A 16,414-nucleotide genomic window follows, 5' to 3' on the forward strand; every position below is an offset into this window, starting at 1 on the left:
CCCGGATCCTCCTTCTGGCCCTTCTTGTAGATGGGCGTCACGTTGGCGAGCCTCCAGTCATCCAGGACCTCCCCTGTTAACCAAGACTGCTGGTAAATAACACAGAGCGTCTTGGCAAGTTCCTCCGCCAGCTCCCTCAGTACCCTCGGGTGGATCCCATCCGGCCCCATAGACTTGTGAGCGTCCAGGTGGCGTAGCAGGTCATTAATTTCTTCCTCTTGGATTATGGGGGGTTTATCCTGCTCGCCGTCCCTGTCTTCCAGCTCAGGGGGCTGAGTACCCTGAGGATAACTGCTCTGACTATTAAAGACTGAGGCAAAGAAGGCGTCAAGTACCTCAGCCTTATCCTTGTCCTTGGTGGCAATGTTCCCCCCCCCATCCAATAGAGGATGGAGATTCTCCTTGGCTCTCCTTTTGTCATTAATATACTTGTAAAAGCATTTTTTGTTGTCTCTCATGACAGTGGCCAGGTTGAGTTCTAGCTGGGCTTTTGCCTTTCTAATTTCAACTCTGCACGACCTAATTAGATCCCTGTACTCTTCTTGAGTTGCCTGCCCCTTCTTCCACAAGTTATAAACTCTCCTTTTTTTCCTGAGTCCCAGCCAGAGCTCCCCGTTCAGCCAGGCCGGTCGTCTTCCCCGCCCGTTCTTCTTATGGCACAGGGGGACAGCCTGCTCCTGCGCCTTTAAGACTTCCTTCTTGAAGAACGTCTAGCCTTCCTGGACACCTTTGCCCTTCAGGACTGTCTCCCAAGGGAGTCTCTCGACCAGTGTCCTGAGTAGGCCTAAGTCCGCCCTCCGGAAGTCCATGGTAGCAGTTTTGCTGGCCCCCCTCCTTACTTCACCAAGTGTCGAGAATGCTATCATTTCATGGTTGCTGAGACCAAGCCAGCCTCCAACCACCACACCTCCCACCAGTCCTTCTCTGTTTGTGAACAGCAGGTCAAGCGAGGCACCTCCCCTGGTAGGCTCACTTACCAGCTGTGTCAGGAAGTTATCTTCCACACACTCCAGGAACCTCCTCGACTGTTTCCTCTCTGCCGTGTGGTATTTCCAGCAGACATCCGGAAAGTCCCCCATGAGAACAAGGACTAGCGACTGTGAGACTTCTGCCAGCCTCTGGCAGAATACTTCATCTGCCTCCTCATCCTGGTTAGGTGGTCTATAACAGACTCCCACCATATCTGCCTTGTTGGCCTTCCCCGTCATCCTTATCCACAAGAACTCTACCTTATCATCACTATCATTGAGCTCTAGACAGTCAAAGCACTCCCTAACATACAGGGCTACCCCACCGCCTCTCCTTCCTCGCCTGTCCCTTCTGAGATCGTATTACATCACATACAGCTTAAGTGTAGAAAGCAAAAGCACACACCTTGACCTTCAAATTGGGGATCCAACTGACCAAGGGTAAACATAATCTCAATACTGTCTCACATATCCTGATATATTGATTGTGTCAGGTACAGTGAAGCTACTCTGTTGGGCTAGGTTAAGAAAGGTCTTTGATCCATATTACATACTAAGGTCCAAAAAAACCCCCAACCCTAACTCTTAAGTCCTGTGGGAAGGAATTCACCAGTTACAATGTTTACTATGAAAATTGTGTTTTCTTGGTCTTGGAAATTAGTGTTGAAAGACTTGTTTCGTATTTCCAATTTCTTCTTGGTAGAAGATAGAGAAGGGCCAGAGGTAGACGAAGGTGCGGGGTACAAACAAGAGAGTGATGACCATGATGTGTGAGGCACAGGTGGAGAGTGCCTTCCAGTGCCCCTCAGTGAAGCAGACCCTGATTGTGACCAAGTTGATTGTGTAAGATGTGACCAGCACCCGGAAGAAAACGAGGGCTATGAAGCCACTGTTGGAAGCCATGAACCACTCAGTGGTGTACATGTCCATGCAGGCCAGCCAGATGACCAGAGGCATGTCAAAGAAGTAGCTGTCAAATGTGCTGAGGGCAGAGAAGGCGAGCTGGATTGTGAGCAGCATCTGGGCCATGGAGTGAAGGAAACCCTCTACTCAGGAAGCAGCTATCAGGACCCAGCACACCTGCTGGCTTATGATGACTGTGTAGTGCAGGGACTTGCAGATGGTTGTGTAGTAGTTGTACTCTATCACTGCTGGGAGGAACATCTCTGTTGCCCCAACAAAGTTCAGAAAAAACAGCTGGGCTATACAGTCCTCAAAGGCAACGGTCTTCTTTGGGAGAATGGATCCATCAGCATCCTGGGAGAGGTGACAGACGTGTAACAAATGTCCTTGAAGGATAAATTGCAGAGGAGAAAGTACATGGGTGAGTACAGCTTGGGGTCAGCCCTGACTGCCATAATGATGAGAACATTCACCAGCAGAACCATGGCATTGGCGAGGAAGAAGAAGGTGAAGAAGAGGACTTGCAGCTCCCATGTATCAGAAATCCCCAGAAGGATTGTCCTGGTTTCGGCTGGGATAGAGTCAATTTTCTTCCTAGTAGCTGGTATAGTGCTGTGTATTTGATTTAGTATGAGAATAATGTTGATAACACACTGATGTTTTAGTTGTTGCTAAGTAGTTGTAATGCTCACATAAATCAAGGACTTTTCAACTTTCCATGCTCTGCCAGATGCACAAGAAGCTGGGAGGGAGTATAGCCAGGAAAGCTGACCCAAACTGGCCAAAGGGCTATTCCATACCATATGACTTCATGCTCAGTATATAAACTGGGGGAGTTGGCCAAGGGGCGGTGACCGCTGCTGGGGCATCGGTCCGCAGGTGGTGAGCAATTGCATTGTTCATCACTTATTTTGTATATTCCTTTATCATTATTATTATTTCCCCTTCCTTTTCTGTTCTATTAAACTGTCATTATCTCAATCCATGAATTTTACTTTTTTTTTCCGATTGTCTCCCCCATTCCACTGGGGGGGCAGGGGGGAGGAGTGAGCGAGCAGCTGTGTGGTGTTTGGCTGCCTGCTGGGTTAAACTACAATTCAGTTACACAGGAGAAATTTCACAGTGCCATTGCTTCAGCTCAGGTTTCCATAGCACAGGTGTAGGGGAGAAGTCGTGGGCTGGCCAGGAAGAGAAGGGAATATGCTACAGCTCCAGGTTTCATGGATGATGCCCAGAAACCAAGTTTGTGAGTTTCTTCATTAATATTCCTCTCCATTGAGCTAGTGAGTGTCTAGTAGCTTGACTGCTCTCTCAGGTCTGTTGTTAACACAACATGCTCTCCTCAAGAGTTTGTGTTTTCTAAGACAGCAGACGTGGCAAATTACTGCACAGTATTTGTACCACCTCAGCATCACTCAGAGACACCTTTGAAGTTCTTCATTAGATAAATACACTGTCTTATGGAGGTTGAAATGCAAACAACACCACAGACATAAAGTTTAAGAATGTCAGCACATGAATAAATAGTTCTCTGGGTTTTGGGGAAATTGTTTTATGTGTGGTGTTTTGTTTTGCTTTCCTTTTGGAAGGAAATACACCTAATAGCTCAAAATCTTGGTCCTACTGGTGAGCTACTCAGGAATATGTTAAGGCATTTCTTTTCCCCTTGAAATTCTAGTTCATTTTCTTTTACAGTCACACCAGGAAATTCTTCAGCTGCTTATTTCTGTCAGAGAGTTTGTGAATCAACAAGCAGATTACTACTAAGAAAGCAGTCTCTCTTTTTCATATATCCTTCATTAGCCTTTTGCTAATACCTAAGCACTTTCCTTGCATCCTGCTCTATTCTCTACTGCTTTCTGGTAGATTCTGAAGAGTTTTTCCTTCCTACAAACAGGCTTGCTTCATGCATAATTCAGAATATATGTCTGCAAATCACAGCACTAATTTAGAAATTATCCCACTTTTATCTCTCTTCCTCTCATGAGGGCTCGATAACGTTCCATAGCTAGCACAGCTGCAGAGAAAGTGAACAGCTGCCTGTCTATAGCAACCCCTGACATTGTACTAGACAGAGATCTGCAGCATAGGCATCACAATTTGATCATGACAGCTTTGGCTCCCTGCATAGTCAATGAAGATCAACAAACACCTTAAAGGGATGGCTCTGTTTACAGTGTTTAGATCATGGCTCCAGAGTGGGAGAATTCATACCCTAGAAGATACTGTATCTATCCGTAAGTACAAGTGGAGAGCAGATACCTGTCCTGTGCTAGATGTCTACAATAAAATTAAGCAGCTAGAGTTAAATGACGCTACCTTGAAGGAGCCAAAGAACCAAGATGTCACAGTACCATTTAAAATCTTCTGTATATTTTTCAACAAATTACCAAGCATTTCTCTCTGCCATTCCCACACACAAACACAACCACACACATATACTTTAATATGCCATTGCGGATATGATGAGGATAGGAAAAGGATAGGGAAAAAAAGGTGGCAATTATACCCAGTTGCTAATCGTTGATACAACTTGAATTTCCAGGTCTGAACTCTGTTAATGGTTGTTTAGAGCATGGCCAGCTCCTTTAGCAGCCCCAGCCCGGGGTCCTCCAGCCAGGCCTCTGGAGCCCAGCCCAGGGGCACCCACATCTCCGGTCTGACTCCAGTAGCTGGCACCAAATCCATTCACACCAGTCTCCCCAGTAGCTGGCACTTGGTCATTGCAACATACTCAGAGGATAGAGTGAGATTACGTAGAGAGAAAGTTAAGAAAGCATTTATTAAGAAGAAAGGACAGACTGCAGTGGTCAGGCACAGGGCTCAGCCAGACAAGCACACTCACTGGTTCAGTTTTTATATGAGACTGGCCGCTTTTATACCCTTTTCTTCTCATCCCCCTACTTTGTTCCTTCTGGCTCCCCTTTCCCTGCACATTACCTCATTAGGTGGCACAGTCCCACTGACCACATCAAACATCTCAGACCCTCAGATTTGCATCCTTACCAGTTGCAAAGTCCCAGTTTGCCTGCAGTGTCTTGATAGCTTATTAGTTAGTGTGACTAACCAGGCTTGTTTCTGGTTGTTGTCTTTGTTAATGCTAATTGGTCAGGTTTTATGTCTCTGTGTGTTTGTCTCCCTCTCTTTCCTTATCCTCCCAACCAAGAAAAATAAACTTTCTCAGACTTGTTCCACTAACCAAGTTTGTTCTCATCATGACCTCCTTTATCATGTATTGGTCAGGTTTGCCTCTGTATGTTCTTGTTTATGGCTCCTTTAAGGATACTCTTAAAGGATATACTTCTTAAAGTATATTCAGAGTATAGAGTGGTAGTATATGAGTGATAGATAGTATATGGATATACTTCCGTACTCTTAAAGGAGTGGACACTATTCTTCCACATATCCTTACAAACACATAGCCCAATAAACTTACAAACTACAGCATTGGTTGTCTGAAACCGTTTTAAATAATTCACTCCAAATCTATTTCAAGTTAGTCATCTGAAAGATCAAGGTGGTGTTCCATTCTACTTCCTGAAATGAAGAAGTCTCCGAAAAACTCTCTAAGACTCAATTTAGAGTTTTAGAAAACAGGTATTCTTTATTGCAGCGCTGGACGCACAGGGGATCGCTCCACCTAGTGTGCGTGCCAAATCACGTAACCATAGGGGTTAAATGCAATTAGCGTATACTTATTCATTACATTTCCGAGAAATAATCAAAATATTCATGTTATATCCCGGAATTCATTAACATATGCAAATGTCTCTGACACATGCACCCTTGTGCTCTTTGGTGGTCTTTCGGGGTCCTCTGGTGGTCGTCGATAGTCTTCATCACAGTGCCCTCTGGTTGAACTCAGTCTTCACGCATGCTCCGTTTGTCCCTTGGCTTGGTTTACATGTTTTTCACTTGTAACAAGCTAGCTCATTCCAGTATACCTTCCCTATCAACCCTACAAGGTTAGCTTCTCTATCTAAGTAACGTAAAGTACAAAGTTTCAAGGCTCTTTTATCTACTGAATGTCCGGCCTATCTATTCATGAAGCATTCCTAACTCATCTACATAATTTGAACCAAGGAATCTCATGTCTCTTCACTGTTCCTTTCCTTCCTTATAAGGTTGTTCTGTTTCCATGGTTACTGCTCACTGGAGCCTAACAATACTTCCAAGATACACAATTTATCTACATACCTACAAACACAACACCTGTTAGTTACCTAACTTTTAAACAACAAATCTTAACAAACTATATCCACTACATCAATTTGAGACTTACTTATGATATTACTCCCTATCATTCCTCTTGCTTGTAATTGCCATATCCTTGCTCTTGTTTAAATTTCTTGTTGCACGGAAATTTGTTTCAGGAGATTATTGTGGCAGATTACAGGCAAATTTTACTGTGACAGTGTATATTTTTTCCATCTACCATTTAAACAGAAAGATCCAGTGAGGCAACATCTCCAAGGCTTTCTGAACTGTCCAAAGACTCTCCCACATCTTGGAAGCATGCTCACAACCCTGGACTTCAGGAGAGCAGACTGTCCAAAGATCTGCTCAGAAAAGTCCCCTGGGATAAAGCTGTAGATGTGAGAGGGGCCCAAGAAAGCTGGTTCATATTCAAGGATAACCTCCTCCAAGGTCAAGAGTTTTCCATCCCAATGAATAAGAAGTCAAGCAAAAATGCCAGGAGGCCCATAAGAATGAACAAGGAGCTCTTGACCAAAGTCAAATACAAAACGGAAGCATACAGAGCATGGAAGCAAGGACAGATAACCTGGGAGGAACATAAAAATATTGTCCAAGCATCCAGTAATGAAGTTAGGAAAGCTAAAGCCCAAACAGAATTGAATTTGGCCAGGGATGTAACAGAAAACAAGGAAGGCTTCTGTAAGTACATAGAAGACAAAGGGAAGACTAGAGAAAATGTGGGCCCATTGCTCAGGGAGATAGAGGACCTGGTTATACAGAACATGGAAAAGGCTGAAGTACTAAATGCCTTCTTTGCCTCAGTCTTAACATCATTGAGGAATCCCAGATCCCAGAGACCAGAGAGGAAGGTTGGAGTAAGGAAGATGTACCTGTAAGGGTATGTGGAAGGAAATTGTCTGCTCCTTTAAGGGTCAAGGACCTTTTTCAATGCAGCAAGAGAAAATAAGAAAAGGAGGAAGCTTTAAACAAGAACATAAAGGGACACAAACCTGACAAATGATAAGGCAGGCAGTTATGAGAATCAAAGCTGATCAGTCACACTAATTGATGAGGGCATGGGAGACTGTGAGAACATTTATTCCGGTGATGTTATCTGATGAGTGATCTTATCAAATGGGAAACCAAGAGAAAAAAGAGGAAAGCCCAAACAAAATATACAGAGATACAGAACAACATGGAGACAATGACAAGAAACAAACCTCACCACTCACACTAATTGATAGGCTATCAAGAAACCACACGCACTACTTTCAGGAAGATCAACCTGGACTTTGCAACTGATAAGATTGTGAAACAGGGAAACCCCAGACTGGGAGGAGTATGGGAATACAAACCCATGGGAGACATGCAGGGGAAGGGGAGAGCAGGGAGGAACAAAGAAGGAAGCTGGTAGACAGAAAAGGGTATAAAAGGAACCGGTTGTGTGTAAAACAGGGCCAGTCAATATGCCTGTCTGACCGAGCCCTGCACCTGATCACCGCAGTCTGTCCTCTCATCTTATATCTTCCTATTAAATATTTTCTTAACTATCTTTCTGCATAATCTCACTCTCTATCCCATATGTGTGTGTGTACTGCACGGACTAAGTGCCAGCTACTGGTGAGATGTGTGTGCATGAGTGGTATTTGATGCCAGCTACTGGAGTTAGATAGGGGGTGTAGATGCCCCAAGGCCTGTGGTGTCAGCTACTGGAGCGAGTGGGGGTAGTCTCAGTGCCAGCTACTGGAGTGAGTAGGGGTCTTTAACTTCCAAACACTGGAGTGGGAATGGTGTGTGTTCCCCAAACCAGCTATTGGGGGGGGACTGGCATGAGTGAGGTGAGCAAGGGGGTCTGTGTCAGCGGCTGGGGCGAGACCAGCCTGTATGCCTGGTGCTCGCTGGTGTGTGGGGACACAAATGTCTGTATCTTCCCCCAAACCGTGTGTGCATGGAACGTGCGTGTATATTCGCTAGCAAACTTTAAGCTGGACTAGAATGCAAGTAGGGGGGCCTCGGGTCTTGTCAGGGTATCAGGTGAGCAGGGAGTCCATTCTGGTACACCCAGGGGGACTTGTGAATGTGGAGTACCTGAGGGATGAGTGTGTTTGCCAGCAAGCATCAAGCTGGACTAGCCAGCAAGTAGGGAACCTGTGAAGTGGGTAAAAGGGCCAGGATCCGGAAGAGGTGCCGGGAAGACAGAGGGGCCATACCGGTATTCAAGGGATCCGCAAATGTGTGTGTGCTTGTGAACCTAGAGCGTAATGTGTCTGTTCCCTCACTTGGCTGTCCATGTTTATGTTTTATGTGAGTCCTGTATGTAGGTGCTGTTCAAGGCAGCACCTTGTCTGTGGCAGTCTGTGTGACTGGGCATGTCATTGTCCTCTGCGTCTGTATGTGTCCATCCGTTTCTGTGTCTCTGGGAAAGGTGCACAGCTTCATTACTGGTTGAACCTGCAAAAGGCAAAACCCAGGAGGGTCCTGGGCCAAAGCACTTAGAGGAGGAAACCACACCTCTTACATCACTTATGAGAGTAGCCTTGGTGGAAGAGGATCAGGTCAGGGAATACTTGAGCAAACTGTACATACATAAGTCCATTGGCCCTGATGGGATGCACCCACAAGTGCTGAGGGAGCTGGTAGATGTTACTGCAAGGACACTCTCAATAATCTTTGGTGATCAGGAGAAGTGCTCAAAGACTGGAGGAAAGCAAATGTCACTCCCCATCTTCAAGAAGGGCAAGAAGGAGGACCCAGGGAACTACAAGCCAGTCAGCCTCACCTCAATCCCTGAGAAGGTGATGGAGTGGCTAATCCTGGAAACCACGTCCAGGCACATTAAGGATCAGAAAAACCATCAGGAGAAGTCACCACGGCTAGATGAGGGGAGAGCAGTGGATATCGTTTACTTTGACTTCAGTAAGTCCTTTCACACCGTTTCCCATAAGATCCTCATAGAGAAGCTGTTGATGTATGGGCTGGATGAACAGACAATGAGGTGGATTGAAACCTGGCTAAATGGCTGGGTCCAGAGGGTGGTGGTCAGCAGCACAAAGTCTAGTTGGAGACCAGTAACTAGCAGTCTACCCCAGGGATCAATACTCAGTCCAGACCTGTTCAACATCTTCATTAATGATCTGGATGATGGGGTAGAGTGTACCCTCAGCAAATTGGCAGATGTCACAAAACTGGGAGGAGTGTATGATAAATCAGAGGGTTGTGCTGCCATCCAGAGGGATCTTAACAGGCTGGAGAAATGGACTGACAGGAAAATTTTGAAATTCAACAATGGGAAGTGCAAAGTCTGCACCTGGGGAAGAAGATCCTATGCACAAATATACACTGGGGGCAACGCAGCTGGAAAGGAGATTTGCAAAGAAAGACCCGGGGGTCCTGTTGGACACCAAGTTGAACATGAGTCAGCAATGTGCCCTTGCTGAAAAGCAGGTGAGTGGTATCCTTAGCTGTATTAGACAAAGTATTGCCAGCAGGTTGAGGGAGGTGATCCTTCCCCTTTATTCAGCACTGGTGAGACCACACCTGGAGTACTGTGTCCAGTTCTGGGTCCCTAGTACAAGAGAGACATGGACATACTGGAGAGAGTCCATCAAAGGGCTGCTGAGATGATTAAGGGACTGGCGCACCTCACATATGAGGAAAGGCTGAAAGAGCTGTGACAGATTACCCTGGAGAAGAGAAGGGTATGATAGGATCTTATCCATGTGTATAAATACATGAAGGGAGGATGCAAAGAGGACAGATCCAGGCTCTTTTTAGTGATGCCTGGTGCCACGACAAGAGGTAATGGGCACAAGATGAAACACAGAATGTTCCCTCTGAACAAAGGGAAACACTTTTTTACTGTGAGGGTGACTAAGCCTTGGAACAGGTTGCCCAGAGAGGTTGTGGAGTCTCCCTCCTTAGAGATATTAAAAAAACACCTAGACACAGTCCTGTGTAACAGGCTCTAGGCGACCTTGCTTGAGCAGGATGATTGGACCAGATGTCCTCCAGAGGTCTTCCAACCTCAACCAGTCTATGATTCTGTGATTCTTTCTCCCTAAACTCATCCGATCCCAGCACAACATAAAAATACTCCTCTAAACTCCTACTGAGTAATAAACATAGGCAACAAATAGTTTTCCATTAATGGAGCTGGACTTGTGAGAACTGTGTTGTTACCAAACTCCAAGCAGCTACCTGAGGGCCTTATTAAAGAATTTGGGTGACTGGGTCCTCTGGTGAGCAACAGCAAACCAATTTGCACCATACACTTCTAAGCTCTTGAGAAGTCCTTTGTTTGAAAAACCAAGCCTCCAATAATAATAATAATTTTAAAAAAGGTAGAATTGCTCTACCAATCCCCTCATTGAGATAGCATCAGGAAATGTATGAGATTAGGAAAGATGCAGAGCTAGGCCAGGTAGCAATGGTAGGAAACTGCAGTCACCCCAGGATAGACTGGATCAGAATGAGATATAAACTAGTATGAAAATTCATTCACCAAGACGAAGGAAAGTTTGGGCAGACAAAAGTTATTGCCAGTGGTGATGTGCCATTGCGATCTATGGCTCAAGTTCAAATTAAACTCATTCTTTCATACTTCTGTTTTAGCATTTGTCCTGGTTTCGGCTGGGATAGAGTTAAATTTCTTCCTAGTGCTGTGTTTTGGATTTAGTATGAGAAGAATGTTGATAACACACTGATGTTTTCAGTTGTTGCTAAGTACCCTATTTTCCCTTTTCTGTTCTATTAAACTGTCTTTATCTCAACCCGCGAGTTTTTCTCACTCTTACCCTTCCGATTCTCTCCCCATCCCATTGGGGGTGGGGTGGAGCCAGTGAGCGGCTGCGTGGTATTTGGCTGCCTGCCAGGTTAAACCACAACAGTGGGGCACGAAGGGTTGAGATAACGATAAATCTGACCAAAGCATGTTAAGGCAAAATTAGTTATAAGCATTCATTATATTGTTGGTCACAATGTTGATTTATTGGCTCTCAAAGTTGTGGGGCTGGCTTTCAGTGTTGGGTTACGTAATACCTTGCTTGCAGTATATGTTCCCTGTTGTGCTGTTTGTCACTATTCGGAACTGGGTCAAGGTTATAATTTTGCTGCTGGTTTATGATGTGATAAAATCATTGGTTGTAAGTCTAATCTGGTATCTGTACTCTGCATTGCTGTCAACTCTGTACCTTGGGAGTCACCTCTTGGAAACTATTAATAATTACACTCTTTACCTTTTTTTACCTCGGAGAATCAATGTATGAGGGAGACGAGGGGGACACTTTCTCCTATTCCTTCATCTTCCCTTTCATATCTTCATAAACTCCTTTTTCTTCTATCCTCTTCATGAAGCCCTCTACAACAGTTCTTGAGAATTTTGAATACCTTTGGGATGTTCAAACAAGCATGTTCATATTGCTATGTCTCCTGAATGTGGTTCAGGTCTTGTTCAGGGTTAAACAACTATTTAGGAATACCGTCCAGAGATCAACCCCGGCAACAGACATGGTGGCCTACTCAAACCCCCATGACAAGCGCTGCAGCTACTTCAACCCCCATGACAGATACTATGGCTACTCAAACCCCTGTGACAGGCACTGTAGCTACTCCAACACCTGCGACAAGCACTGTGGCTACTCAAACCCCAGCGACAGACATCGCGGGTACTCCAACCCCCGTCACAGGCACTACAGCCACTCAAACGCCGGCAACAGTCACTGCAGTTACTCCAGCCCCCGTGACAGGCACTGCAGCTACCCAAACCCCAGCAACAGGTACTATAGTTGAACCAGAGGACCAACCCTTGCTGATATCCATCGCAGAAGAGGAAATCTTGGAAGCAAAAGTCAGGTCACTTAGAAAATGATGATGGAAAAGCAGGGCCATCATGAGGAGGGGAGGAGGAAGAGGAAGAGCTCACAGATGAGATGGAAACCACCCGATCGCTACCCCTGAGTGAGTTGCGAGATATGCGAAAAGATTTCAGCTGTCATCCAGGCGAGCATATTGCTACCTGGCTGCTCTGATGCTGAGATAATGGGGCCAGCAGCCTGGAATTAGAGGATAAGGAAGCCAAAGAGCTGGAATCCCTTTCTAGGGAAGGGGGCATTGACAAAGCGATTGGAAAAGGGACACAAGCCCTCAGCCTCTGGAGACGACTACTGTCAGGCGTGAAGGAAAGGTATCCCTTCAAGGAAGGTGCTATATATCGCCCAGGCAAATGGACCACCATGGAGAGAAGTATCCAGCACCTGAAAGAATTAGCCATGCTGGAAGTGGTTTACAGTCACCTGCACAACGAGCAAGCATCCAAAGATCCAGATGAAGTCCAGTGCACGCGACCCATGTGGCGGAAGTTGGTACGGAGCGCACCAGCGTCGTATGCGAGTTCGTTGGCAGTACTGTCTTGGAAAGAGGAAGAAGCACCAATGGTGGATGACACAGTTAGCGAACTCCAGGAATATGAAGACAGTGTCTCCTCCTCCCTTGTCTCGGCTGTGGAGAAACTGTCCCGGGAGTTCCAGCAATTCAAAGAGGATATGTCCTACTCTCCACCTGTATGGACCAGTATCTCAGCCATTAGGAGTCAGCATTTTCCTGCTCAAGAGAAAGGATATAGAAGGTACACACCCCAGGGCACCCTGTGGTTTTACCTGCGTGACCACGGAGAGGACATGATGCAGTGGGATGGAAAACCTCCCTTGATCCTAGAGGCACAGGTACGTGAGTTGCAAGGAAAAACAATCACAAAAGGGGGTTCTCCCAGGAAAAATGCTGCTCCACTTTTCAGGGAAAACCTGTCACACAATGGTCCAGTTTCCAGTGAACACTTCCCCAGACAGAGTAGGCAGGGCAGCCAAGTGGTATGCCACTATTGATATCGCTAATGAGTTCTTCTCAACCCCTTTGGCGGCAGAGTGCAGGCCACAGTTTGCTTTCACTTGGAGGGGCGTCCAGTACATGTGGAATCAACTGCCCCAAGGGTGGAAACACAGCCCTACCATTTGCCAAGGACTGATCCAGACTGCATTGGAACAGGGTGAAGCTCCAGAACATCTGCAATACATTGATGACATCATTGCAGGGGAAGCACAGCAGAAGAAGTTTTCGAGAAAGGGGAGAGAATAGTCCAAATCCTTCTGAAGGCCGGCTTTGCAAAAAAACAAAGTAAGGTCAAGTGACCTGCACAGGAGATGCAGTTTTTAGGAATAAAGTGGCAAGATGGACATCGTCAGATCCCAATGGATGTGATCAACAAAATAACAGCCATGTCTCCACCAACGAGGAAAAAAGAAACACAAGCTTTCTTAGGCGTTGTGGGCTTTTGGAGAATGCATATTCCAGATTACAGCCTGATTGTAAGCCCCCTCTCTCAAGGGACCAGGAGGAAGAACGACTTCAAATGGGGCCCTGAGCAACGACAAGCCTTTGAACAAATTAAACAGGAGATAGTTCATGCAGTAGCCCTTGGGCCAGTCTGGGCAGGACAAGATGTAAAGAATGTGCTCTACACTGCAGCCTGGGAGAATGGCCCTACCTGGAGCCTTTGGCAGAAAGCACCGGGGGAGACTCGAGGTCGACCCTTAGGGTTTTGGAGTTGGGGATACAGAGGATCTGAGGCCCGCTATACTCCAACTGAGAAGGAGATATTGGCAGCATATGAAGGGATTCGAGCTGCTTTGGAAGTGGTTGGTACTGAAGCACAGCTCCTCCTGGCACCCCAACTGCCAGTGCTGGGCTGGATGTTCAAAGGAGGGTCCCCTGTACACATCATGCAACCGTTGCTATGTGGAGTAAGTGGGCCGCACTGATCACACAACGGGCCTGAATAGGACACCCCAGTCACCCAGGAATCTTGGAAGTGATCACGAACTGGCCAGAAGTCAAAGATTTTGGAATATCTCCAGAGGAGGAGATAATGCGTGCTGAAGAGGCCCCACTGTATAATAAACTACCAGAAAATGAGAAGCAATATGCCCTGTTCACTGATGGGTCCTGTTGCCTTGTGGGAAAGCATCGGAGGTGGAAAGCTGCTGTATGAAGTCCTATACGACAAGTCGCAGAAACTGCTGAAGGAGAGGGTGAATCGAGTCAGTTTGCAGACGTGAAAGCCATCCAGCTGGCTTTCGATTTTACTGAAGGAGAAAAATGGCCAGTACTTTATACTGACTCATGTATGGTGGGAAATGCCCTGTGGGGGTGGTTGCCGCAGTGGAAGCAGAAAAACTGGCCGCACAGAGGTAAACCTGTCTGGGCTGTCGCATTGTGGCAAAATATTGCTGCCCGGGTAGAGAACCTGGTTGTAAAAGTATGTCATGTAGATGCTCATGTACCCAAGAGCCGAGCCACTGAAGAACATCCAAACAACCAGCTGGTGGACCAGGCTGCTAAGATTGAAGTGGCTCAGGTGGATCTGGACTGGCAACATAAGGGTGAATTATTTATAGGTCCGTGGGCCCATGACACTTCAGGCCATCAAGGAAGAGATGGAATATATAGCTGGTTGTGGCGTATTGTTCAGAAATAATCAGCGCAATGCTCCGTGGAAGTAGCAAAAGGATCTTTATTCTTGCCAATCCGCACAGCTTATATACTACTATTCACTTGTTATCTACGTGCTACAATACTGTCTATGTGTTTAGCCCTTGTTACAATTTTTGCATCCCATGAAAAGCAGCCAATCTTTTGAATTACTTTGTTTCCAAGGCATCAGCTACAGGGCTTTCGGCCACCTGCCTCACTGTTTCCATTTCGGTTTCAGGATCAGCAATATTCACTCCCTTCTTGCTGTTCTCATGGTTTTGGTGCCAGCAAGGCCTCAGCGTTTACCCAGGGTTTGTTCAATGATACAAAGTCAAAACCATCCACTGTTGCTCTTGTCCCTACTCCCACATCTCCCCCTTTTTTGTTTGCTGCTTGACATGTTGTAATGAGCGGTTAATCATGTTCTGTAGACGGGATAACAAGCATGGAATGCATATCAACACACAAATAAAAACTCCAACACACAACAGAGCAAGGCACAAAAGATGCTTAAGCCATTCCGCAAGGCCCCAAATCAAAAAACGGATTATTATCACTACGAACAGCTAATTGCTTAGTTAAGTCTTGCAAATGCTGAACGCTAGCATGAATAGATTCCGAATGATCACTCAAATTCATACAACACATCCCTTCAAAATCTTGGCAGCCATGTCCTTGTGCCAGTAATAGAAAATCAATAGCAGCTCTATTTTGTAAGGTAGCATGATGTACGGAATCAACATCCATAAGAAGGTCGCGAAGCGCTTTACTTGTAGCATTTGTTTCTTTAGCTAACCAGCAGCCGAGTTTACTGAGTGATGCTAGGGCATGAGCTGTGTCTACACTTGCAATCAAACTGGTCGCAACGCATTCAGCAGAATTCCAAAAAACAACGTTAGAATCACATGTGGAGTCAAAATAAATTGTACTCCTTTTAGTGCGTGCAAGCACAGAAGCATGATTAAAGGCAAATGGGTATGGATTGAACAATGTCAATTTTCCGAAGGTACAAGGACCCCCAATAGCTCGGCCAGGAATACCCAGCCAGGCTCTTTGCCTGCAAATCAGAAAAATTAAATCAGGAAGTCCTATAGGGGATGTTCCTGATTGAACCTGCGAACCAAGAGTAGAATTACACCACATGGAAGCATTGCGATATATTCCCATTGGGGATATATCTATGCCAGCGCTGTTCGCATTGTGCCCAGTTGTATAATTTACAAAAAAGCATAGCGGTGCTTGCACTACCCCTAAAATATCTAACTCTTGCGGCGGTAAAGGCAAGGCAGGAAAATCATTTATATCGTTAAGATTCTGCTACCATGTGGCATTCTTTCCATTCGATTTGCGCCAAGACGCTTGGCACCACCAGATAGGTTGCCGTGTTCCAGGAGCTGAGCAGTCGGGGAGAACCGAATCGTTGTATAAACATCCCCAACGATCCAGTCCTAACAGTATACCCACCAGACATGATCGGAAAGGGCTGGAAGGCATAGTGAACGCCAGGCATAGGCTGTCTGTCCCTGTGGCATTGGCAAAAGTCACCCACACGTTTCCGGTTGATGGGAAGAAGGGTGTTCCGTGGACGATTCCGAGGAGAGATATGGTCGTACACAACACGCAGGGGTCCATCTTGGCCCAGCACCTGTTGACACACAAGTATACCCTCGTCCCCATGTTATCAATGGTAATGGTAGTCCCCACTTTCCTGTTAGCAGGTCTTTCACTTGCACTAAGGGACGAGGTCCCTGCAAGGTATCCTCTTTACCGAAATGCCGGACTATGGGGGGATCACCATTAGAGAGGCGATTCAAAAAATTAAT

General features: G+C 46.0%; 1 pseudogene; it reads right to left on the reverse strand.

The window, feature by feature from the left end:
• Positions 1–1,625: 1,625 nt before the first annotated feature.
• LOC142091644 (olfactory receptor 4D5-like) lies at positions 1,626–14,818 on the reverse strand (annotated as a pseudogene).
• Positions 14,819–16,414: the final 1,596 nt, after the last annotated feature.

Source organism: Calonectris borealis, chromosome 22 (genome assembly GCF_964195595.1).
Source record: "Calonectris borealis chromosome 22, bCalBor7.hap1.2, whole genome shotgun sequence".
NCBI lineage: Eukaryota > Metazoa > Chordata > Aves > Procellariiformes > Procellariidae > Calonectris > Calonectris borealis.